We start from the raw sequence: 27,367 nt of genomic DNA on the forward strand, positions 1-27,367 counted from the left end.
ACACACTTCTAGATGAAAACTTTTCCTTAATCTTTCAGTTCCCAGATGAAAGTGGATGGCCAAAGTTAGAACAGTGGAGGAGAAAGAGATACTAGCAAATACCTTCTGTGAAAATGCCAGAAAGATTATTGAAGAATAAAGGAAATTAAGTGATTGCCAGAGGCAGCAATTAATGCAAGCAAGAGAATTATTTTTAAGAATATAATGTCAGAAGGAAGCAGACTTCATAGGTGTCAAAGTGTGCTGCAGTTTCATGGATTTCCTGGCTCCTTTTATATCAATGGTTATTTTAAAGCTTTGCTGGCTAACTGTTCCTGTGCTGCAACCCTTTTGCATACTGAATTTGTCAGATACCAGAAAAAGAGATTAGTCTTAAAAATTATAACACCATCCCTCATAGGAATCTTCCTTTGTTTGTATGGTCATAGCAATGATGCCTTATTGCAAGCTGAGAGAAGGACAATCCAGTAACTATAAAGTGTTCATCACCTGATCATAGTGGTTAGATGCTGTCCTCAGTAATAAACAAGGGACACAGGAGCAGCCATTTCTACAAAATCAGCCTACATATGTTGCACAGAAATACCATCCAGTGCTTGTGTGGGTGTGCTATGCTCAGTGTATCTTTCTGATTCAGTATCCTTGCTCAATATATAGCTGCTGCAAATTTTAAACATGGAAAAGAAGAGTTAAAGGAGAAATACTAGGGATAAAACAAAATTTAAAATGGAAGCAGAAGATCTCATTACAGAACTGCCATTTAGACCTGCTTTCAATGCTCAGCTTTCGGTCTTGGTGGGAAAGTAGAGGACACACAAAAATCCTCCTCAGACTCACTCATGTCTGAATCATGAAATATCTTCATGAAGAATATGAGGGCAATTTATACTGGTCATCAGTAACCATGGCTGATATCAGAACCAGACTATACAACTCTTTTTGAAGGGGTAAAGATTTTTTGTCAACAAACTTAACAAGAAACATTAGACTGTTGTCTCAGTCTGGCTAAGGATTCATCCTTATTGTAAATATCTATACATATATATATATTTTTTCTTTTTACAACTATATATAAATTAACCTGGAATTAAGAACCTAGGAGACGATTAAATCAAATTCTGAGACCACAAGGAAAAAAAATCATCTTGAGAATAATTTTAAAATTGAGCATATTTTTCTCTCTGAAATGACTAGGGGTAGAGTTTGGGAGCATTTTAACCTAGTAGTACCCTTAGTTTTTAAAAGACATTCAGCATGTATGCTCATTTTTGAAATTTCATAGAGAGCTTGAGAAGTGTGAAGAAACTGTATAGACTGTTTCCTTCACTTTTGAAAGAATAACAGGCAGTTAAAAAAAATTACTTTGAAAAGCTAACTGTGAAGCTCAGATGGTATGTGGGCATGTTCAGAGGCTTAGCTGCTTACACAAATTTCCTCAGTGAAGAAATTAGATTGAGCCTCACCATAAGTTTTGTAGCATAATGCATTTTCATGATTTGATATGGTTGGCTCTGGCACCACTGGAATAGCTGTACTGCAGATACAAGCCATACCCCAGTAAAGGCTCAGGTCCGGGCATCTTTAGAGCAAAAAGAAAACAGGATATGATTTGTCCCGAGAAAAGGGACTACAAGCTCTACTGTGAAAGAAAGATCAATCTAAAAGGCTGTAAGTGAGTTATAGAACCACTCATTGCCAAGTTTAATTACAGGCAGAAAGAAGTGCATGTGATAGTAAAAAGGAGTTAATTTTCTGCTGCTTTTCCCTTCATACAGGAAACATCGGATGATATCAAAATATGATGTGGTGGCTTTCTATATCTGCTTTTTTTCCAGTAAGATGTAACATAAAATTAGACAAAACAAAAAACAACAAAAAAAACGTGGAGATGGAGAAGGAGGGAGAACGAAGGGAGAGAAATCAAGATCTTCCACTCTGAACAAACAAACCAAAAATCCCTTTCAAATCTTCTGCAGGCACATATGAAAGATAAGACATGAACTCTTTGGAAGGTCCTTTCCAAGAAAGAGCATATGTTGCTGCCATTACCATCCAGTGAAAGGCTGAGTTATGACTCCTCCACACCACTTACCTCCTCCTACCCATCCTCAGCAAGATGCACCTCTAGTGAAGCATGCTGAAGTTTACCTGAAGAAGACTTGTGCTGAATTTTTACCTGACTCTGTTGTCCTAATAAGGGCTTTTCCAGAGCCCTGTAATATCTGGGGAATTTTGTTGATGGTTGAAAGATTATAAACTCTCTTTCCTAAGTTTTATTTTGTAATAAAAAAAAAATTATATTGTCAGTGACTCATCTCTCACTGAGCATAATTTGATATTACACAGAAATGAAAAGGAACATTGAGGGGACTATTATTTTCTTTAATAGCAATTGAGCATCCCCAGGAAAATGCAGCCTATTATGGGAAAAGAAGGATCACAGGACTTCAATCTCTTTTTCATCTCTGTCTTCAAGTCATATGGCTTTATAAATTCTTACTGATCACTATCAACAGGTCTCTTTGATGTTTAAAGTCTCAGCTGGAGTCACATTTGTAAGCCAACAACTCCTTCCAAAATATTTATGTCCTTTGACTCAAGGTTCAAAATAGGGCAACATCCTTTTTGCCTAATTGCTCAGAGCAAACACAGCATTTCTGTTACAACAGTCCGGGTAACAGGGATGACACTCATTTTAAGGCATTATACCTCAAAGTAACTTTTGTCACTGGCACCGAAGATCTGTAAAGTTTCCCTAAAGGAAAACAATGTGCTGAGTTCTTCTCTCACATTAATTCCATTTTGACTACTGAAATCACCTTCAGTGATCTGAGTTCTCCGTAAAGAGAATCAAGTATAACAACTTCACAAGAATGGAAATCATGCACAACCTCTTTCCCTAATATAAGTAAACTGCCTATGAAAAATATTCTATGGAACATGATGAGCGTAAAGGCAATAGGGTTCACAGCATATATATTATAAATAATGTAATAAATCATGGCATTCATTTTCCAGAATTTTTTAAAACAATATGTACTTTCTCTGGCAGGATAGGAAATGGTAAATTCTGTTTTAAAAAGCTCTGTGGAGAGTATGAATTTTATGTATATCACCATAGATTTTTTTTAGCAAGACTTCTAGATGTGTGGTTCCAGTGCCCTTCTGCTTCCTAGGTATTCTTGGCAAGATGCTTTAGCCCCCTCAGGATGTCAGTTCTTTGGCTAGCTGATCCAGAGAGACAGTGTGAGACAGATCAGGAGGAGGAGCAGTTCCAGCACTTTTCACCAATCTGCATAGCTCATTCTGTTTGGGCTGAAGGGCTGAAGCCAGCTGCTGCAGAAGTGATGTCATTTGCCACATAGAAAGATACAGCCCAAACCATTCCATAATCCATATCGCAGATATGCCCATTCTCGAAGCAGGAGTCAAACAGAGGATTACATTAAACACGAGTGGAGGTTTCAACCTCTCTGCAACTGAGCCTGACTGCTGCTGCCTTCTCTTTCACTTTTGCATCCTCCCATCTGTTCTTGCTTCACTTCCATCACCACACACAAATTACTGCACTCCTATCTCAGTCCTCCTCCATCCCGTTCCCCCTCCCATTACAGCTGCTGTCACTGCTGTCTCACTTGCCATTGCCTTTCCCAGGCTGTCACATTCCTTTCTCCTCACCCAGCATCAGTCATCACAAGTCTTTCCCCTCCCATGCTCTATTTTGCATCTGCCCACCAGGAGCTGTGGCAGTGCCAGAACTGCAAGTGCAACCACAAAATTCCCTAAACCTTCTGACTTTATTGCAAATCTGTCCTCTGAACAAATACAGCAAAAAATGTGGCAGTCTATAAGATTTCTGTGACCTTACATTGCAATTTCATCTCTCATAAACCACATGTGACCTTAGAAACTGTGGCATAGATGAAAAATCTCTCATTTAAACTGATTTTTTCCTTTATATTTGAGTTAATTATTCTCCCATGGGCAGCACAATGAATGAAATCTCTGCGTTCCCTCAGGCCTTGGACTTCTGCAGAAAATTCTGGTGATTTTCTGGCTGTTTGATTTGAAGAACATGGGAAATAGCCAAAGGAACTTCCATGGAAATTGACAAATTGTCAATTTTGTATATCTGAGAGTAGCATGCTACACACAACAGATTGAGTGGAATACAGCTTCTTCAGCAAATACATACCTTCACATCTCTTCTACTTGCTATGGAATGACTTATTAATGGCAGGAAGAAAAAGCATATGCAGTTTAAGAAGAACCATCAGAAAACATCATGACCTCTGAGGTGCCACAACAGCTCAAAATACGCTACAAAGAACCTCTTCACATTGAAACCATCCATTACTTTACAAGGGGTGTCCTTAGAAGTCTGCCTTAGTGGTTAAGGGATCACCCTGCCCAAGAAGACAGCTTTTAGACACAGATGAAACTAAGCAGACAACTGCAGTGCTGTGGTTTACTTTAAAGCCTAATTAATTTTGCACATTTTTTTCCCCCACAGATGATCTGACAGATGTAAATTCCTCAATGCAAAGCAACTGGCAACCATGTTCATATCATCAAGTTTTCCCTGCACCTATGCTTGACCAAATTGAGACCATGTCTCTCTCTCTAAACTTAGAAACTTCTTTCTTAACATCTATGTATTTTCATCGAGGTGAAACAATCCACAGGAAAAAAAGGTCATTTTTCAAGTCCTGCTTGTGCTTTACTCCTATCACACTTATCCTCTTGAGGTTTCAAATGAATGGCATGACACTCTCACAAACCTGCTGTGAAATTGAAGTTTTGTTCATACACTAATTGTCAGTGAGATACTGTAATGGAAGAGAATTTAATGAGCATGCACAAGTGCTAGTTGATTTACACATCTTTGTGTCCTTTTCTAGTTGAGACCAATCAACGCAGTGAGAAAATATATATTTTAAAAAGTGCTTTTGTCATGCAACTTGATGCTACTTTATTTCAAACAAGCTCATTACTATTATGGAGGGAAACGACCAGAGGATCCAGTGGAGTGATAACTCTATGGAACAGGTTACAAAAATCCAGACATACAGCCCTACCTCTATGTACTGCTAATCTCACCAGCCTTTATTATCAGCAAACCCTATGTTTGGATTGAATCTGACAACAGTGGGGTGGACCTTCTCACTGATCTCCAGCGAGTTTGTTGGGATTTCCCACAATGAATCAGGAACTGAAAATACACACGATGTGCACAGATGGTTGTTTATATAGGTTATAATTGCTCTGACTGACTCACCATACACTTGGGGATTTTTCCTGTTATTTTCCTACTCAAGCCTCTTTACTTGATACTAGGTGTCAAGGAGGAATGCAGTGCTTGTAAAAATAAAATAGCATAAGCATCTAGAGTGAAAACATAAGTACAGGTCTATTCTCATAGGGTAGATTTGAATCAGGCCCACAGAAACTAGTTCTCCATCTTCAGCACCTTCAAGTTTTGCTTTGATTTCAAGTGGGGAAGAGGCAATTCATGTGCATGATGGAATTTGATTACATATGCCCTAAAAACAAATTTTTCTGGCTATTTACTTTTTACATGCAGTCTTACATGTTTATTTTTATACCGGTGATGTTTTCATTTGCTGTTGCCTATTGTTTTTACAAGAAGGCCTTCCTGTGCTTCTGCAGACTACTGCAAGTAAACAACTTTCCTTTCAGTTTAAAATTACCTTCCAGACAAGGCACATTTGTCCTACTTAACAGCAAGTAAACTAGCAGGACATTAACCAGAAGATACATCTGTGTATGCAAGGTTGCTAATTTCCTTCTAGGTGACTTCTTTATATTCTGTAAGTGCAAGCTATGAGTTATTCATGTCAAAATCTCCTGGATTGCAAGATTTTCCATGGAAATTGCAACTGGACACTGAAGCTTTATGTAGATATGATCCCTTTCTCTATATTGGTTTACAGCCACATTTCACAAGAGCTCTACCACAGCAGACTGAAGACCTGACACAAAACCTTTAAAAATACTGAAAGTTTAAAAAAAACTTGGAAGCCTGGAAATCTGATCTGTGTTCAGTACCTGACTCATCATTTGACTCTTTTTTCCAAGTTTAATATTGCCTGTAAGATCTTACACCTCTTGAAATCGCAGAAATCCTGCCTCCCTCAAATATGCGATCTTCAAGTCAGAGCAAATCCTAGGATTTTTACCTCCATAGTTGTTTCTGAAAGATTATTCTTCAGAGTATTTGTTTTTGCCCCTTTTATATCTATCCCTCCTTTCTTCTGCTTGCATTATTCCTCAACTGAGTGAGGAGCAGTTCTTCTTTTCCTGCCCACCTTCCAGTTCCAATAAGTCCTGTATTCTCTCAGGTTTTGACAGTTACATTAGTCTTTCATTATCACATATCTGTGGAAAATTCAGCTTAGCTGAACGTGATGAGAAAGAAATGTTTGCTCTGTGCCTTCTTTTCTCCTTCCTGCCTGAGTGGAAGTGGAGAGACATCCCCGATCCACTCTTTGTGCTGGTAACAAATGCCGTCCCACTTTTTCCATTTTGAAAACCTGCCCGTTCTGTTCAGTGAGCAGGAAAAGAAGAGACATGAAGGCAGCACTTCACTTAGATGAGAGCCAGAGTGCTGAGACCTGCAGAGAGCAGTTTTGTTGCTGGATGAGGAAAGTCTGAAAGAAGGACAGCCTATGAGCAAAGACAAAAAGAGAGGTAGCAAGCTGAGAGAGCAAAGCAGGCCGTTGTTCTCCAGAAGCAATTATCAGATTGACTTTGTGAAGCACATAGGGAGAACATAACATTGAAGACTGGTGTCACAGCTAATAGAGAGATCAGGCAGTGAGCCTGGATGAGAAGACAAGGTGCTTTCTGGCTAATTTCACAGGCTTATGCACAGTGGCTGTCAGCACAGATACACAACAGGAGAGACAACTTGGATATTAACCATGGAAACCTGGCTGACCAGTGCTGCCACCGAAATCAATGTGTTTTCCTGTTCACCTCTAAAATATTACTTCTGAAGTGTCTGTGCCCTCTTGTACCTGCCAGCTTGAGCAGCTGGTGAGCACTGGCAATGTATCAGGAACTAGAGCCTACTGTTTTCTCCCAGTCTGTGACCTCTCAGCACAAAAATCCAGCTGAAAATCTCTGTTCAGCTTTGTCACAATGTACCATATGATGTCTTACCAATGTTCAACAACAGCTAGTCATCAGTAAAATATTATTAATAACATTAATTAAACCCAATAAACTTACAGATGAAGAGGGTTTGCAAGGAAGTAATAATTTGCTCTTCTTTATTTCATTTTAGCTATCTTTACACAGTCATCAGCTTTTTTGCGTTTTCAAGTTCTCTCAGACCTGTCCTGAAGAGAAGCTGCCCCAGTACAGGTTGCGGACCCAGTGTTGTGATGTCTGAAATGTTGCTAAGAAAAGACGTAAGTGCATTCAAGCTCAGAATACTCCATTGAAAACTGTGGAGTTGCGTCAGAAAAATGGTATTAAGTTGAAGGAGGGAAGATTTAGGTTGGATATCAGGGGGAAGTACTTTACTATGAGAGTGGTGAGGTGCTGGAAAAGGCTGCCCAGACAAGTTGTGGATGCCCTGTCCCTAGAGGTGTTCAAGGCCAGGTTGGATGAGGCCCTGGGCAGCCTGGTCTAGTATTAGGTATGGAGGCTGGTCACCCTACATGTGGCAGAGGGGCTGGAGCTTGATGATCCTTGAGGTCCCTTCCAACCCAAACCATTCTGTGATTCTATGAAACAAAGAGAGATTGAAGGACAGTCACTATTTAAATAGTCTGTTGATATTTCCATAAAAGAACCATCAACCTGCATGCAGTTAAACAGCAGAAAAGTAGAAAGCCCATATTCATGTTAGATCTTATGTACAACAGTAGACTGGCTTCATTTCTAGAATGACTCCAAGGAAGCCAAATCAGCAGCACCAGGAATAACAGCTAGCCCAGCCCAGCCAACTGATCGTTTGGATCACACCACGTAAGTAACTACAACAGACCAGAGCTCAACCAAGATGGCAAGTAGTGGCAGGTAGCACAACTTGACTTGCAAACATATGGCCAAGCTGTTCCCTCCCATGTGCACAGCTGGATGGCCTCACCCATATTGCTTACCAACAAGGGCCCTCAGTATATGGTCCACCCTGATGTGTTTATAGAAGCATGCTAGATGCCGCAGGTCAAGCGGGAACATGATCACCATTACATGCTATCAAGGGCCAGTGCTGGAGCCTCAGCCATGTTTATATTACTAGCATAGATGTGGCCTTGTATTCCTGCAACTGAAGAGCACCAGGAACTCAGCTGAACTATGACTCATGAGGGAGAAACCAAGAATCGGTAGAAATTGATTCTTCTCAATTTAAAAATTCAGGGGAGATGAGCCGTGAAACATGGCACTGCAGTTTCCATTATTTGCTCTTGTGGAAGGGTTGCTGTCATTATCCAACCATATACACCAAGTACATCCAGCTGTTGGAGCAGACCCAGAGAAGGGTGTCCAAGTCTAGTGGTTATCCCTTTACTGCAGAGATTGGAAATAAAAATGACCAGTGTGACATTGTAGTTAGAAGTAAGTTTTGCTGTTGCTTTTACCCAATAGTGCCCTGTCAGGTATCAGAAAATGGCTGTTCTTTTTGAAGCTTTTTGGCCTTTGGCAAATAAGACTCAGATTGCTGTAGTCTGGATCTACACCCAAATATATCTTGAGCTCATAAATTTGCACCTATTGATTACACTGATTTCATGTTGAACAATCTTATTTATCATAAGTGAAGAGATTCAAAACAACATGCACTTGAGACACAACGTTTTTCCTTACTGCTTTGATTTAGCATCTCCAGGTTAGCCCTGGCAGGTACTAACATGATTTATGTGCACTTAAACTCAGTTAGTTGCCTTCATTTATGAGAAAAGATCATATTTTCAGGTAATTACTTCTTTCTTATTGATACTTTATTTGCTTTCTTGCATTCAGTGGACTTAAGTGAAACTATTCACCCACACAACTTCCTGTTCCTTATTTCAACCCCAGCTAAAGTAATAAATTTTTAGTAAACTCAGACCAATGTATTTTTTTATACATTTATTAGAATCAACTGTTATTTTAATAATCTTATTCATTTTCCTGTAATAGTTTGCTCTGTTTTATTTGATCCACTTGATCCACTAATCATTGGAAAGAAAATTTTGTTTTTCACTACTGGCTCAACCTGATTTTCTGACAGTTCTCTATTTACCATAGGTCAGATATTTTTGAAGGCCTTGGGGAAGTGGAGTACAAGTTTCCGGTTTGTGTTTGGGTGCGTTTTGTTTTTTTTTTTATTTTCAGTATTCTACTTGTGATCTGGTTGAAAATTACACGTTTCAGAAAAAAAACTGCAGATGAGAAAGGTAATGGCTTTTGTATCAAGAAACTGCACGTTGGAAATACACATTCCAAATAGAGTGACTTACAGGCTTCCTAATGTTGGAAGAATCATCCAGTTATGTATCTATACAGCAGAGATTAACTAGGATTCAACAATTAAAACTGCTATCTCACCCAGTTTTCCTGAGATTAAGCAACACCTTCCTTGCCACATCAGCTTCCTGCCAGGTGCGCTAGATCCCAAGGAAGGAACAGGAGTCTACCTGACTCTCATACAGTGGAAGAATAAAAGATAGGACCAGCAAGTAGATGTGGTAAAAAGAGGTGTGGAGAGTTGTAGCAAAGAGGCTAAAAGCAGTGAACCTGCAAACCACTGAAAAGATGCCCTAAGGGATAGGTGAGACAGAGTTGATGAAGCGTGTAGGCAGGGAGTTGGCTGGGCAAAAATACCAGGACACAGAACAGTGAGAGACTGAGAACAGAGCCAGGGGATAAGGAACAAGTGATGAGAAGCCAGACACAGAATGGAGAGACGGAAGGGACTGAAAGGTGAGACTAACACTGTCAGAACAATGTCATAGAGCTCTTCCCAAATACAAGATGTTCAAGTGTATGGGATCCTTACATGTGAAGGAAGGAATTAAACATGGATATGGCTCTGTTTTGCCTATCTTTTCTTGTGTTCATATGCACAAGAACAGAATCAATTGATCTGCAATAACAGAATCAAAATTCAATGTGATCTTATAGCCAAAAAAAGTCACAAGGTAAGGAAAAATACAGCTCGGTGTCTGAGCAGGTAAGTATTTAAAGGGAGTGCATGTAGAATTACACAATCTCAGAAAGAAAACAGAATGCAGTGAAGCTCTAAAAGACAGGAAATAATTGGAGCAGACTGGTGTTATGGGCAAAGGGTGTCTTACACTTCAATGACATCCCACTATGTCAGCAGCAGGCAGGGAGAAATCTTAATGCCCCTGAGCATTTTAATTCATTAAAAATTCCTGTTACATGAAAGGCTGCTTTTTCCATCAATCAAGAACCTGCAGAACAATGGTCAGAGCTTTGGCAAATGATACAAAGATAACTGATTCATGCAATTATCAAACTCTACATGCTGAACTAATTTGCGATAGAATAATGACAGGACAAAAATCCAGGCTCTCAAATGAAAATGCTTAGAGAGCCCATTAGCTACACAGAGAACTAAAGATGTGCATAGCTAGTGAACAAGCTCAGATCCAAATAGAGAGCATAAGCTAAACAGTCACAGAAGTATTTCAGAAGGCAGAACAAGGAAAGCATGAAAATTTAAGGAAAAAAACAAACAAAGGAAGGCATACAAACACAAAGCAGAATAAGTGAACAAGTCCCAAAGATCTGTGGCTATTGTGAAAAAAAATATAATGAAATGCTCTTTTTGTGGGGTCACATGCAAAAATTCTGACAAGGCAACTCATTATGCAAAGGATTGCTGAGAAGAAAAAAAAAAAGCCCCCATACTGAGGAAGTAAGCAGTGACTCAGATTTTGCATCTATGTGACATCAGTGCAATGCAGAACAGCAAAAAACAAATTGTCTGCGAGGTTCAGACTAGCACCAGATGCGTAAGAAATGGAATGCAAATGAACAGTGAGCATCAATGTGTGTGATGCCTCAAAGACCTCTTCAGAAGTGTACACAAGTAGTAAGGAAAATAGCAGAGCCATATTTTACATTTTCTAATTATATAAACACGGCACAACAAGGCCAAGTAAATCAAGAGTATCAAGACTATTAAGCAAAAATTAGGTAGAGTAAAAGTTCAGGTAGTACAGGCATTACAGAAAAGCACTTAGCAGAAAGAAGAAAGCACTTTAAACATGAATTACAGATAATTCTTATAAGACACACATAAATATAAACCATATCCTGTGCGGCTCGTGCACTCTTGTATCCATGCAACAAACAACTGCACATCGCAGGCAAGCCAGTAAGATGCTCAGAGATAAAAAATTGATCAGTATCCCACTCTTAAGACAATACAATATTGGTAATATTTTGGCTGCCCAGGGTAATGGGCACAGCATCAGTCCTGACCAAGCTCAATGAGCATTTGGACAATGCTCCCAGACATGGGGTTTGAATTCTGCTGATCCTGTGTGGAGCTGGAAGTTGGACTTGATGATTCTTGTGGTCCCTTACAACCTGGGTTGTAAGCCTTTGATTCTATGCTTTTTGCCATTCTTTCCTATGCGGCCATCAGATGTGATTACATACTAACACTTTGGAAGTACAGTGGAAGGACATGAAAAAGGTAATGGCTAGGAAATGCCAGCAAACACTTCTAGAAGCAGTTCTGCTTTGAGGGATGCTCTAGCAAGCTCACCAGTAGCATTGCTGGTGGGGACATGGCTATTCTCGCCTCTCCTTCAAAAGGAGCCCAGAAATGAATCTGAAATGAAATATAATGAAATTTAAAATAACAACAATTCCCCTGCAACAAAAATATGAAACTGTGATTGACTACTGGCAGGGAAGCTGTACAGCTGTTTCAATCTTCACTAAAGAGCAGGTCTTCTCAGATATTAGGGAGATCAATTGCTCTATCCTATAAATCCTCTGTCTTAGTGTGGTGGGTAGCTATCATGGCCTCAAGTCTTTGCCACCTCACCATTCCCTGTTCATGCCCAGGCCTCCACGCCAGCCTCAGTCCATCAGCCCCTGCACCAGTGAGGCTTCAGTGGGCTGGGCTCCATCTCCCCACAGCCCTGCCCTGCCTGGACATGGCTTCTGCCCATCTTGGCCCACTCACTTGTTCACAGCCCAGCATGGCCTTGGCCCATCCCTAGCTCCACAGAGGCGCCCAGTGTGCAAGACCGAGGCTGCCCCACTGCCCTGCTCCTGGTGGGGCACTGGGATGGGCCCCGCATGCCTGCACTACCTCTTCCACCATAGAAGACCCTGGCACCTTTGGTAATACACTGTTCAGGCAAAAGATAATAAGTTACATTTCCCACATCCAAGTACCTACAGAGGCCTTGCACACTAGCAAATTTATAAATAGAGTGAGGACATAGGCTGGAGCCCTAGTACACAATAGCTCAACTGTTAAGCTGCCAAGGCGCCTTCGTGACAGCACACAGTCTCCCTGACAATGTCCAGCAACAGTTTTGGAAACAGTACAAGCCTGAGAGCCCCACCAACAGCAAAGGCAACACCACTTCTGAGGAACAGGAAGAGCAGAAAGACAGTTTAGCCATATTAAATTATACTAGCAAGGCCTATTTTATATAACACTACAAACGTAGTCAGATGAGAGACAAGTGGAAAAAGAATACCTTTCAGTGCTATTCACCTGGGAAAGCTTCAAGCTGTACAATTAAGGAGAAATTAAACACACATTAGTAAGGCAAGCAATGAGTCGGCCACAGGAGAACAGGTGAAGGTAATTCTCCTGTGCTACCGGAAGGAGTGAAGCCTGGCTCCACCTCTCCTAGGTCCCATTTCAGTGCTGACTGCCACTGAGGAAGGATCTCTTCCTGGAGATCACTCCTTGTGGAGAATATTGCAAGCTTACAACATTGGTAAGCATTTTCCATTTATTATCTTCCTGTTATTTAGCCTAAATTTCCTGTATATTTCTTAATTATAACATCTGTATATTCACTGATTATACAAGGATAAACAGCAGTTAAGTCAGAGCGTGAGATCTTCAGCTGGCTGGAAGGGTGTGTGCACCTTCTATAGGAAGGTAATGTAGCAGTAGTAATGAGAAGATGGTTGGACTAGATGATTTTATAGGTCGTTTCCAACCTTGTGATTCTATGATTTGGGCGTAGCCGTGCCCTAGATGACTCCTGTTTCAATGTATGGGCTCGAAAAGAATACAGAAACAAAACAGAGCTAAGCAAAATTAATTCATGGTCACATATGTTATTCTGTTGGACACTCACAGAAAAATATTATTTGCCACTCAGACCAGCAAGACTTCACACAAGATAAATATGGCATGTTGCCTCCTATGAAGACGTAATATCTCTGGAAAGAAGCAACAAAGACAAATGCATTTTACAGAAACCTAAAGATTAACTCATCTCACCTGGCTGCAGACAGACAAGTATGTCATCTGAACTATGTTCTTACTCTGCCTTTAAAGTCAATGGACCGAGATCTCTGAATGTGTTAAACTGCCTTGGAGGTATGCCTATTTCTCCCTAATGTTTTAGAGGAAACTCATAGTTTAGAATAGAGGCCCAGGTTTTTGCTAGCTTAAGCCAGGAAACTGAGTCCCAAGTTACATAGGAGATGTCATATGTAGAACAATACAGGAGGGGAGTCAACTCTTTACAAGAGAAAATAATGGCAGGACAAGAGGAAATGGTTTTAAGTTGAAGGAGGGAAGATTTAGGTTGGATATCAGGGGGAAGTTCTTTACTGTGAATGGTGAGGTGCTGGAACAGGCTGCCCAGACAAGTTGTGAATGCCACATCCCTGAAGCTGTTCAATGCTGGGTTGGATGGAGCCCTGGGCAGCCTGATCTAGTATTACATATGGAGGTTGGTGGCCCTGCCTGCAGCAGGGGGATGGATTGATGATCCTTGAGGTCCCTTCCAACCCAGGCCATTCTGTGATTCCGATTCTATGGAAAGCATCAAAAAAAAAAAAAAAAAGAAGGAAAAAAGATGTGGGGAAGAAGTGATTTTTCTGTTCTTGGGGAAAGGGAAAAAAAAAAAAAAGAAAGAATGAATGAAAAAGGAGAAAGGAAGAAACTCTCACTACAAACTGTTGTTGCAGCATGCTAAAATGCTAAAAGTTAAATGAACTGCCCTAGAAGTCCTCTCCTCTCAGACAAGACAGAAAGACATTTTAACAGCATGGATATCCCCATGCTATCATGTAAGCAGGTGCCTACTAGCTAACACATTTCATGAAAGAGAAACAACAAAATCAAACTTTTCTAATTCCAGTCAAGTACTCAAATCAGATTGTTAAAAATGATTACAAACTACCAAAAGAAAGGTGAAAAACTGAAATGTCACATAATGACAGAATGCTTGAGGCTGCAAGGTACTTCTGCAGGCCATCTGGTCCAGCCCTCTGCTTAAGCAGGGCCACTTAGAGCCGGTTGCTCATGGCAACATCCAGATGTCTTTTGAAGCTCTCCAAGGATGGAGACCCAGAGGGCCACCTGCTCCAGTGCTCCATCGCCCTCATAGTAAATCAACATTCACTTATTTCAGATGAAAAAGTCATATGGAACATTCTTCAATTCCATTAGATAGCCATTGGAGGGGGAAAAAAAAAACCTGCTTTGTGGGGGGAGAAAAAACCTATAATAATGTGGTTGAGAAAAGGGGCTTATGCTGTATTTGATCAAGCATCTATTTTTTTTTTTTTCTTCATTGCCTACTGCAACAATGTATCATAACTGATCTGTAAGAAATGCTGGAGGCAAGCTGTGGAGTTCACTGGGAGTTCATGCCATCATCATTTTTAAGACTGATTATGAAAGAAATTTTCCACCAAGCAAGAAGAGATTGTGTAAACTAGGAGAAGTGGCCTAGTTAAAGATAACTTAAACCTGAAGTCAGACTAGGGTGAGGAAAGAGACCACATTTACTACACGTTCTCTGAGAACAAATCTGACAGGAAAAACTGGATTTGTATTTACAAGTTCTCCTGTAAAAGGCAACTTAGTAGTGAATTTGTATTTTTAGTGACAAATAGTCACTCAGTACCACTGAGCTGAATAGTAGGAAAGGACAATATTGGGAGTTAAGGAGTTTTTTGGTTTTTTTTTTAAAGATTCACTTGCATTCAGAGCATCTCCAATAAGAAGGAAAATCTCCAAAGGTTATGATTAAGAAAGGGATCCTGATCTACAAACTAATTAAAATAAGACATGACTGCCCCACAACAGAGCTATTTTTGAGATCCTGGCTAACTTTTCAGAAAATACATATCCAGACTTGTACTCTTTGCTAAAATGAGATGTCATTTAATCTTGTCTACTAATGAGGTATTTTTCATAATAGACTCACAAATGCCAGCTGTTCTTTCTCTGAGAAAGTAACTCTGCTTGGTGTGGTGCACAGACATACTCCTGAAATATCCCCACTACAAATCTCTTTTAAGGATGTATGAAGTAGGACTATGCACTTACCATATAGTTGCAGTGATCAATGTCTGCAGTATTCATGCCATATTATCAGATCAGTAGAGTAAAACTGGTAAGCAGTTTTCTTGTTTTTTTAAAAAAAGCCCTTTAGAAAAAGGAAACTCATACGTGTTTCATAATTTAAAAAAAAAGCCAAAAGTTTGGTGGCAGAGAGTCCTAATACATTAGGCACCTTTCAGAGAATCCACCAGTGCAATATAAATAGAACACAAGCCAAAAGCAAGAGATGCCGTAATACCATAATAGATTCAACATCCCAGGACAAGATGAAGTGCAAAGCAGAAACCAAGCATCAAAAGAACTTTTTGAACTTTTTCCAGCATCTTGCTAAATAAGCAGAAGAATTTGTTCATAGACACAGAGGACGTTATTCCCAAAACAGAGTAATAAACTAGTTAAGTTAGTACTGATTTATCTGAAACCATTTTTTCAGGGGATGTACCTCAGAGTTCAGCATGTACACACGTTATGTTAATCATGTTTCATTTCATTACCTCCTGTAAAAGTGACAGAATGGAAGCTACTTTATGAACCTTCTACAACTATTCTGTCTGATGTATGTTTACAAGTTAATGCTTAGGAATTTAAAGACACTTACAGAAAGTACTTGTTAGTTATAACGTAAGGAGCAGAATAAAGCTTGGGTAATGCTTTGTCTTGGCTGCTGTTTTACAGCAATTGCATGTGAACTGCAAGGAATGGAGGCAGGCCTGAGACAGGAGCTAGGAGAGTGTTTTTAACGTGGACAAGCTATATAGGAAAGAGCAAAATACGTCATCATAGAATAATAGAACAGCCTGGGTTGAAAAGGACCACAATGATCATCTAGTTTCAACCCTCTTGCTATATGCAGGGTCACCAACCAGCAGCCCAGGCTGCCCAGAGCCACATCCAGCCTGGCCTTGAATGCCTCCAGGGATGGGGCATCCACAGCCAAGTGAAGATAAGAAAGAAGCATGCAGGAGAGCCTGTGGCCCTTGAGCACCCCTGGAAGCTGAAAGAGACTGAGGATTGTGATTCTCATCTCACATTCTCCATTATAGATCCACTAAGATAACCCATTAGAAGAGATCCTCTTCCTTTTGCAACAGAGGCTATAACAGAATGACATCCTATTACTGGTACCATCATGTGTTACAGTAGCCCAAGTGGCAGAAGGTGGCACTTCTAAGGGCTCCATTCCCAGTATTGAACTACATAACAGTGAATGTGGAAAGATTTAGTGGAATCTGGGAGATAAAATTTGATTCTCTGCCCTTCAGCACTCAGCTAATACTATTCAGCTAATAGGGGTTCTACTGCTAGAATGACCTGCCCTGTCAGCCTAACTGGAAGTAAAACCCAGAGAACTAAGATGTTTCTGATGGCCAAGAGATAAAAACCAGCTGATAGCTCACAGAGTCAGAAGAGCTAACACTGAATTCTGTTGAGTTGCATAGCCTTAAACAAGAATGAACTTTCAATTCATTTGGAAGAAATTAATTTAGAAGAATTCTAATAAAAGAAACTGGTACATGTTAGTCTAGCACTTCCTGAAATCTTTTCAAAGTATTCCAAGCAGTGAAACAAAACAAAAATAAAATAAAAGATGCAGTCAGAAGATTTCTGTGGGTAAACCTAGATCTCGGTTCAAGTTTTAAAGTGAAAATAACTCACGGAGATACTGAGAATTTAGACTGGTGTATGGAGAAAACAGTCTTTACTGGAGACAAATAGCAACAAAAATGTTTACAGCTACAGCATTTTTCTTTTCATTGCTGCATGATGGCCTAATATTTGTTCAAACAGCAGGGATAAAACAGTTCCATAGTTTTAGAGAAGAACAAGTGAGCAAATTCAAATAATACCATAGCAACAGCTGTATGATCACCTCAGTGAAAGAAAATTAGATCCCTCTGGATCATCTGTGTAGGCACTGAAGGAACTGATATTGAAATGCTGAAACCTTATAAAATGTTTTTAATGCATTTCATTCACTTTTTCCTATTAATATTAACTAATCGGAGATGGGATAAATAGATTTTCCTGCTCTTCTGCAGTGTGCTTTCCTTTCATGCCACCCTTTGCAGTCCCTGACACTGACTGACTTTGGTGCTGAAGTGTGATTAGTTACAGCCTGCTGCAATTCTAACTGTGCAACAACCTCATTTAGTTTTATAGTGAAAATCAACATTAGATGTGATGGGGAAGAAAAAAAAAAGAAAGCAGTCAAGATCATTATTTTCAGAATAAATAAATAAATAAAAAAGAAACAATGTACCCAGAGGTTTAGATCAGGCATGCTGCAGTGATCAGAGAAGAGTGAATGGCAGATAGTCACATATAAATAGGAAGAGAGGCTATTCAATTTCTGTGTCTTTTACAGAATTTTGGATACCTCAAGGATCACAACATGTTCCATTTTTACCTGTAAGAACCATGATGAGATGAGGAATCCCACTCTTTTCAGTACAACAAAAAAAGATGGAGATCTAACCAGAAAAGCCAGCTGTAGCCAACATGCCACCTCAGATCAGCTGATTGTTTGTGGAGATATTCTCATGATCGATTGCATGCCTCACATACTGAAGCTAACAAAAGATCAATTGCTAAACAAACAAAATCTGAGATAAACTAGAAGCTGCATTTAACCATCTCTTTCCAATCCCTAACATTCAGATGTCTGTTTTCACCAAAGATGAGGAAAGTTACTTCAATTCTCTGCTGAAATCTGGACTGATATTTTCTTCTCTGCTAAGTGGCATACGTGAGACTATAATGGTCTTCAACTTGTGCATCTTGTTTAAAAAGAAAACTAAAAACTAATTGCACACAACAGCATATTTTTAAAATAGACTTATTTTGTGTGCAAATCACTGTCAACAGATTTCCTGACTTGACAGAACTCTGTTTATCACCATAAAGAATTAAAGTATTGCCTCTGTGGTGCAAATTCTGACCTCATGTTTACAGTGACACAAGAATTTTAAAATCTTTGATGTCAAAACCAATTTTTCATCAAAATTAGTAAAATATATCATTCCGTCTCTCCAAAAGATTAAAAAAAAAAGTCTCACATAGAGAATTCAAATAATTGGAGCGGGAGGTGTGGGTTCTCTATATCAAACAACATTGTTTTTACTTCCTATCATAACTGTGGTGGTTTAAATTACTCTTCATAGCAGTCTTAAAATTAATATGGTTTGAATAAGAGTGTCTGCATACAGTGCATAGATGACGTTCTGTCCAGAGAAATATTCTTTCACTAATAAATATTTTAACTTACAAGCAAGTCAAGAATTAAAATCCCAAGTCTTTTCATAGAAGACCCAACACATATTCATGGATAATGAAAGATTAATTTGCTACAGAGCTGCCTCCTCTTCTTTTGGCTTCTCTCTTTTCTCAGATACCACAGCAAATCCTTACATTTTTCTGATTTCCATCTCCTAAGCACGGAGATGGATGGAAAGTAGAAGACAGTTTGAAGAATATGGATCATCACTCTTAAACAAGCAGTTGCCCTTTGTGTTTTGATCACAACCCCCAAAGTATTCAATGCAAACTCTGTTCTTATCAAAGCTTTTTATCAGTAGGATAAGGAATTCGTTTCAACTGATCTCGTCCTGTAGCAAATAAATGTGACTTAGACAGCAGGGCAAAATATCTTCTACTTGGATAAATTCTTCCATCTTTTCAGACTTCTGTGTGAGTTGGAAACAAAGGCAGTGAACAAATCTAAAATATTAATAATTCAAATATGTGTTTTTTAAGGGAGATGAACAAATGCAAGTTACAATGTTTTGGAATACAAAGGGATATAAAAGGCAGAATTACGCATTTTTTTCCCAGAAGTAACTATTATTTAGCTCAAAGCCAGGAAAAAACAAAAGCCAGTTCTTACAGGCTCACATTGGTACACCCACAAAGATATTGGGGGTAAGAATAAACCAATGACAAAAACAGCAGTTGTTATTTACTCTTCTTAAAATCAGAAGACTATTGACTTAGAGAAAGACCAAAAAAAATTAAAGCTCAACTAACAGATCACAGGTAGAGCAATTTGACAGTCTGTTTGCATGACTGAAGACTAAAAAAATGTATTTCTATTTATTTTTTTAAAACAGTGTTCTACTGGAGAGAAAATGAATAACAATCAATTACATTCAAGATCATTGTAAAACAAAATTTGCATACTAGAACAACGCAAAAATAATAATCCAACTGATTGACAAAATTTTACAATTAAAATGAATAACTTGGAAAGTGAAAAAACCATCTGAGAAGCAATAATTTGCATTTCATATTGAATTAAGAATATTATTGCTTTTGCCTTTATTTCCATAGCCCCACAGAAATACCTTGAATAACTCAGTAGGATGCTCTGTCACTTCTCACTTTGATGTTTGATGTCCCTTCAAAATTTTTGTGCTGTTTTCTTTTCTTTCGCTCCCCCCTCCTTAAACACAAGTAGCAAGACAAGTGTTTATGGACTATCACGAATGACTGCTCAGATCCTTGGTGTGCAACCAAGGCTTTCCAATAGTAGGAGCTTGACAGCAAGCATTTTCTTTGAAATCTTTAATGGAAGGGCAGAGAGTCTGCTGCTATCCTGAGTGTCCCTTTTGAGGTTGCTGAGGGCTCATCAGAGGCAACAGGAACACCTGCCAGAAGTTCTGGTGGGATTTCTGCTGAAATGACAGAAACAAGGATCCCCTTGGAACAACTGTGCTTTGGTCATCACTAATACGGAAGTGAAGGAGACAGAGGGCACATTTAATTTAAGCAAAATTTGGCACAGAACAATATGTTTTTCATGCTAGAGCGTTGTACATAACAATAAGTAAAGTTTTCTGGCTCAGGCTAAGATCAGATCAGCCCCTTGAATATATTGAAAAGCTTTTGAAGTATCGACCCAAAGACAGTTCTCGCAGTGCTTGGGTAACTATGAAACTGAGGCCTACTTTGAATTCACCAGCAAATACTTAATCAGAGAAAGTCTAGAAAATGCAATTGCAGAGAACAGCACCAAAAAACATAAACTTGTCCTGTTTCTTAATTTGCTGTTGTAGGAAACAACAGCAAAAACAAAGCCATAAGAACTGGTGAAGAAAACGAATAATAATCTGGATACTTCACGTTATTTTCTTTGTCCAAAGCAATAGTGTAAGCCCTTTTTTGGGCTGAGAAGGCATTTTAATTTTCTTAGCATTATTTTCCTGATGGAGAGTGAACATATTGATGAGAACATTTAAAACACAGACTATTCCTAATGCTCTAATGTCCAATTAGAGCTAAAACATTAGCTAACTTCAAAGAAAGAGTCTACACCAGATGCCAATGCTTTGGAAATTGCATCATGTTAGAATGCTTAACTGTTAGAGAATGACACTCTTGTGTATTGTATTTGGCTTTAATCTGTTCTGAGAAATGCATTTACTTCATTTAAAAAGATTCCACTGTTTGTAGACACAGCTAATACAAATGAGTTTCCTTTTCACAAGATTATTTAATGCAGAACACTGTATCAATTATACCTTGCTATAGCAACTACTTAAAGTATCTGTGTACGTATGTATATATACATCTGCACAGATCTCCTTATTTTTACACCAAATGCATGTGTTTGCATGCATTGCGTGTCTGTGGACTGGGAGGCAGGTAGTTCTCATTTTCTGATTTCTCAGTGTGCAGTAAATACTAAAAAAAAAGAAAACAAAACAAAAAAAAAAAGCAGAACTGGTGGAAACCTGAAACATCATCCCAGCATTGGATTTTGTCCTGACAAATGTTCACTCAACTCAAACCAGATTACAATCTTTTTGACTACTTCAGTCTGTATCTGTCTGATGGTTTGATAGCAAAACACTTAGAAAATTCCACCTGCCCTGCTCAAATCTCCCCAGAGCCCTGAGGATGAATAGGACTTTCCCTGGAACTGCATCTGCTGTGAGATGGTACCCACTGCAGCACAGTGGCTCAGCGGCTACTCCAATTAGACCCTGGCAGCAGAGAGAAGGAGAAAGAAGTAAAGTGTTTATGAACAAGTAACAAGAGCAGGAACTGAGAGGCAACACCAGCTCAGATTCTGGAGGTGGGGCACTGTGATAAGAAAATCAACAACATGGAGTTGTGGAGGCAAGAGATAAAATTAAAATTCTACCCCAGCCCTGAATATATTGTGTGATTCTGAATATACCACTGAACTATTTTTTCCTACCACAGACGATCAGTGCACAAAGAGATACCTTTAAATATCAGTTCTTAAATTGATTTGGTTCCCCCCTCCCAGGCTGTAATTTGCAGAGGTGCTGACTGAGGTCCGCAAAACTGTGCTCTGAGCAGAGCAGCTGCCCTCATGAGAGTAACTGTTTAAAGAGGCCACAGGCATCCAAGGTTGCGCAATTACAAATGAAGAGCACAATCCTTATGACCTACAGGCTTACAGGAATTCAGGTGACTAACATACAGAACATTAATTTTGCTGGGAACTGAGAGTCTAAATATCCTTACTTTGTGGTTTTCCTTTTTCTGAAAAATCAGAAGCTTCATTTCCATCTGGAAAATAACAACTTCTCATAAATTCATTAGGTTGTCATGAGCAACCCAAAGAACCAGAGAATAGTTCCAAATTATCAATTCCTTTACCACAGGCAGTCCATCAGTGGGGAATAGCACCAGATTTGGAGATAACACTGTACAGTGGGGCCAAAATTAAAACTGCTCCTTCAGGGCACTGAACCACCCTATGCTCTGACTGAGGAATAAAGCTGAAGAGAAAGGGCTGGACTAAGAGTAATTTTACAGACCAAGTTAACACATGCAACCTAAAGTCTGGATTTTCCTAATTACTTGCCACACTTCACCTATTTTACTGTTTGTTAGCATTCTTTTGGGCATGCAGCAATAAGCCGTAGTGAGTTCAGTATAGCCCAGACTTTACTCAGGACTGTTCTCCAGGACTCCCTTTTATCTTTATCAATTTTTTCTACAGATCTTGCTACTATATAATTTAACCAGGTCTCAGAAAATGCCAAACAACAACCAGAAAGGAGAGAGAAAGATCTTGATTACATAGAATTTTCTGAATTGACTGCAGAATTCTTTGAACGCATTGTATAGGCTGCTACCCTAAAAGTCCTTAGCTTTATCTTCCTGTTGGAATGTGTTGTTTTGCTATTTCACAGCATGGGGCAATCTCTTTACGAAATACAGAAGCTATTTTTCTTTGAGAAATGTATGCTATGATCATGTTATCATTTTACTCATTTCTATAACAATTTTCTATTTCATATCCTTTGCAATCTGAAGTGATGGGATACGCTGGAAGAAAACATTCCTTCTTAGCTTGTCAGCTTTGTTATAGTACTTCAGGAAAGAAAAAAAAGGGGAACATTGTTCTGACTTGGCACTTCTGCAGATCTCTCTGCTAAGTGTATTTAAAAAAAAAAATCACCTAAGGCTTTATCCTGCATCAACAAATTCATAGGAAACTTTCCCTTTGACTTCATCAGATAGCAAAATAGGCCACAGAAGAAAGGAAATGTGAAGATCTAGTTATGTATGTAATTACCACTTTATCAGTTAAGACTGTAATCCTGGAGATGGGATGAGGAAAAGAATAAGTTCCTGGATATCCATAAACAGTTGGTAGCCATGGGCTACAGAAATTAAACAGGCAGCTCTTACTTGAAGCTAAACCATCAACATGAGCCATCTTTGTCCCACATCAGTCTTGGACTCAGTGCTCTAGGAGCCAGTTGTTTGGTTGCAAACACCAGAGAAGCAGACCTGCAGGCAAGTAGTCAGTAAACAAATGATGAACCAGGCACTGATTAGCAAGAGATTTTTGTTAGCTGTATTTCTCTTGGTAAGAAAAATATATCGGAGCTTCATTTATCAGAAGACTAACAAGCAGCATGTGAGTCACAGAAGGAAGCTGCTAGCTGAGACCAGTACAATGATTACAGGGGGCTTTACTGAATAAGACAACACCCTTTGATAGTGTGAGATAACTGGAGATTCTGAACCTGATTTTACCACATAATATCTTTACACTTCACTACAGGTATTTCTAATTTAAATCTGAATGGACTCATACTCCTTAACTTCCCTGTTATCCTAAGATATCTGCTTCTAGCAACATGTTTATCATCATTATAATGGAAGTATCCATATTCCTGCTTCTTAGGAAGGCCAAGATATTCCTATTCCCAGATGTCTATTCTCAGATATCTAAACATTCTAAACGATTCTATATTAATCAGTTCTGGAAAAAGGAGTCAGAGATATCTGATTAATCCACTCAAAGCTGTCATAGCAGATAGACACCTCATAATATGGCAGATCTTTTTCATATGACTGTCCCTGTAGTTAAACAAATTTGTTTAAGAGAATGTGATCTTATACAGAAATTCTTCCATATTCCCAAATAGCATATGTATGAAAAATGGTAGCTTCAGATCCACTTCCATTTTTTTTTCATGGTTATTATTGTAATGAAGTTGGTACACGTTTCCACGTGCTTGCCAAGCTGGGAGGGTAGTGTGCGTTATTAGAAGGTTTCACTTAATTGATTTTCTGATATATAGCTAATTTCTCTTCAGGCTCAGAGTAGCACAGCAGCGTTGCATTTAGCCAGAAAATATACAGGCATTTAAAGGAGCAGCCAAGAGTATACTGGTGAAATTCAGCTTTCAGTTGATATAAATGGAGAGTAACTAAATTGATTTCTGTTAATGTATTCTAGAGTTGCACATGTACATTTGGGAGCCACATTTGGGCCAAGGACAGTAAGGACTGCATTCATAAAATGTTTAACAGAGAAGTAGCATATAAATTCAGAGGATTAGGGGCGGGAAATAAGCAGGCCATAGCAATACTGGTCTGGGTAACTTACCTGACAAAAAAAAAAAACAACTAAAGCTAGCCCACAGTTGAGTTACAGCTTTTTCCCAGCTTGTTGACCGTTAGTGTATTTAACTGTTGTACAGAAAGTTGTGACTAAAGCACCAGTATATTTTAAATTACATAACTTTGCAAAAGCCATTGCTTAGGCAATCACCTACTGCTGTTAACATTTTCTCAAGCTAAAATACTCCTTTACTAAAGCTCCACTCCTAGAAGACAGCTTAGCACTTTCCCATGGTGTCATTTACAAGACAGCATGAAAACAACAGCCTCCAGGTGCCATGAATTTCAAGCTGTTCCTCATGAGATAAGTACCATCAAGCCTTCTTAATTTAGTTTCAGCAATCCCATATTTAACAATGTTGTTAAGTATGCTGAAAGAAAAATCTAAAATGGTTTTCTCACTCTGCATGTTAAGTGTTGCTATAAAGCTTGCAGGGTAATTATTTTTTAAATTTTTTTGAAAGTACGTCCATTCTTCAATCTCTTTTCTTGAATGTTGGTGGTTCCTAGTACGTGTTATGACCTCAACTGGGAGTAGAGAAGTGCCTTTTAACTTTAAAAGCCATGCACCACATTTTTAAATCTTCTGTGACTGAGATATCCTGAAAGCACTGTGAGATTTTGAAAGGGTAATGGAGAGTAACTGTAGAGAGAAAAGATAATTCTGTGCTTGGAAAACACTTTTGAATGTCATTGTATAGAAACAGATTCTCTATTTAATATGAAATAACACCTTCTGAACTTATTTTGAGCTCCCGAGATCGTGTCCTGCTTTGGTTTCTGGTTTCTTGTTGGCCTAAAACAATGCAAACAACAGTGAGCCATGCAGAATTGCCATAAACAATGCCAAGAAGGCCCTAGTGCTAAAATCCAATTTAATGCCTAGTCATTCCTGTTGAGACTGAAAAAGGATATCAGAGAACTCAGGACACTATGTGAAACCACCTGTCTTCGGGTCAATAACAAAGTGAGACCTCCTGAGAGCATGGAAGGGAAGATGAGATGGAAGCTGTGGGTGACCCCAGCACTGGCCTTGCCCTTGCTGTGGTAAGACCAGGCTGGTGACAAAAATAAGTCTATCAACAGTCCAGTGATGATTTATTGAGGCCAGGGGGTGAGTCTATCTGGACAGGCATCCCTGGGAAATCCAAACAATTAAAGGACAGCAGAAAATGGCCACTTGTAACATAACTCAAGGAGGGCTTTGGGCTTGGCTGAAATGTAGTCCTAGGTCATGGATGGTACTGGGAGAGAGACTGGGAGGACTGAATGAGGAAAACGAGGGGTAAAAGTGTCCTGAGAGCTCACACAGCAGCAAAAGAATGAATGTCTTGGATATGCCATCTATTTGGGACTGTGGTTTTATGACTGCTTTAGTGTTTCCCAAGATAAACCTAGACTTCAGTTCCCCATTCCAGGTCCCAGTATATATATATATCTTTTTACATACAAAGCCTAAGACCTAAAACATACCTCCCATAGGTATATGAGATGTGCTTTGATCTATGGATGGACCAAAGAAGAACAGACTCAGATTTAGTCCCTAAATTAAAAACACATCTCAAGTACACCTTATAAAAACACAACCATCTGTGACGGTGATATCTTCTGCATCTTAAACTTGGCACGATGAATGAGAGCGTCTTGATCACAAAAAGTTTGCTTCTAATAGATAGGAAACTTTCCTGTGGATCATGTGTTCTAGGGCCACGAAATTGGTAAATCCCAGTAAAATCCTTCTTCAGAAGATTGTCAGCGAGAGCCTCCTCATTTTTTCTTTCAACGCTGTGCCCAGTTGAAACATTATTTCCAAAAAGTGAACCAATTAGGAGGTTTGGTAAAGTTTCCAAGTCACATTTCTGTGGGATGAGGAGGCCCAGCATAATGACTATCAGACAGACAACACATCAGTTGAGCTATGAATGCTGCTTCCTCTCCTGATTTCTTTGACTGTTATTCATTATAGAAAATACCAGTAACTGCTGTGCTTTCAAAACTTGCCACTCCATGGTCCCAGAGATTAAAATCACCTTTCTGTTTTCACACAGGTTAGGAAACCTCCTGGTATCACTGTTCTTGGATGCCCAGCCATAGATGAAAGATGTTCTCAGCCCGTGTCCTGAGGTGGCAGCTGCCCTGGTCCCTCATATGCAAAGCACAGGGAAGCTACAGCTCTAATTAATCCACAACCACCCTGTGTCACCAGCAGACTTCTGCAAATTGATTTCTTTTTGGTACAAAATTCCACATATCACTTGCTCTAAGTATGGTGCTGTGCCCACTAAAAGTATGTGCATTTCTGTGTGTGACCTAAGGAAGGGAAAAGGGCCTGGTTATTTATTATTACTCTAAGTTTTTTCTCAGGAGGAACTATTGATGTCCTTACCTTTATTCAGCCTCTCTAAATAAATATGACAAAAGTCTTTTGAGAGTCAAGCTGTGTTGATTCATCTGCAACACTGTGGTTTCCCAGAAAAGAAGCGGCAGGGGGATTGTGCATCCTGAGCTTCCCCAGCCTAGTACTGTACACAAAACTTCCTCAAAAAATGCTGTGGTTAAGAGTGGTAAAGTCACCATCTAACACACCATCAGTTATGCTACCCTTCTGCTAAGCAGAAGAGAACAGAACAAAGAGCAGAGACTAACATATTACAGTTAAATTCAGAAGCTAGAAGTAAAATCCAGCATCCTTCCCAAATGGAAACTGAGATATAGTCAATTTGATTAACATTCCTTTTTTGGAATCCTTGATGTGAATATCTCGACTCATGCTTCAGAGCTAAACCTTTCAACAAGAACATTCAAGTTTAGGAAATGGTTTGAGGTAGGAGCAAGCAAGGTAGAAACTAAGCCTAGGAGAACATCTCCATCCCCACAGCACTCTGGCACGTTGTCACCTGAGGATTAAAGAGCTGTATGTTGGCTTTG

General features: G+C 39.3%; 2 long non-coding RNA genes across 2 annotated transcripts in view; one reads left to right on the forward strand and one right to left on the reverse strand.

Annotated features, from left to right (window-relative positions):
* Positions 1 to 27,367, reverse strand: part of LOC116216442 — a 60,682-nt gene that overhangs the window by 31,450 nt on the left and 1,865 nt on the right. The gene's annotated exons all lie outside the window — the stretch shown is intronic.
* On the forward strand, positions 12,616 to 26,850 carry LOC104910159. The gene is made up of 3 exons (XR_792846.2): positions 12,616 to 12,953; positions 13,347 to 13,567; positions 26,488 to 26,850. It is a non-coding gene; the product is annotated as an uncharacterized LOC104910159 (long non-coding RNA).

The sequence above is a fragment of the Meleagris gallopavo genome, chromosome 3 (assembly GCF_000146605.3).
Source record: "Meleagris gallopavo isolate NT-WF06-2002-E0010 breed Aviagen turkey brand Nicholas breeding stock chromosome 3, Turkey_5.1, whole genome shotgun sequence".
Lineage (NCBI taxonomy): Eukaryota > Metazoa > Chordata > Aves > Galliformes > Phasianidae > Meleagris > Meleagris gallopavo.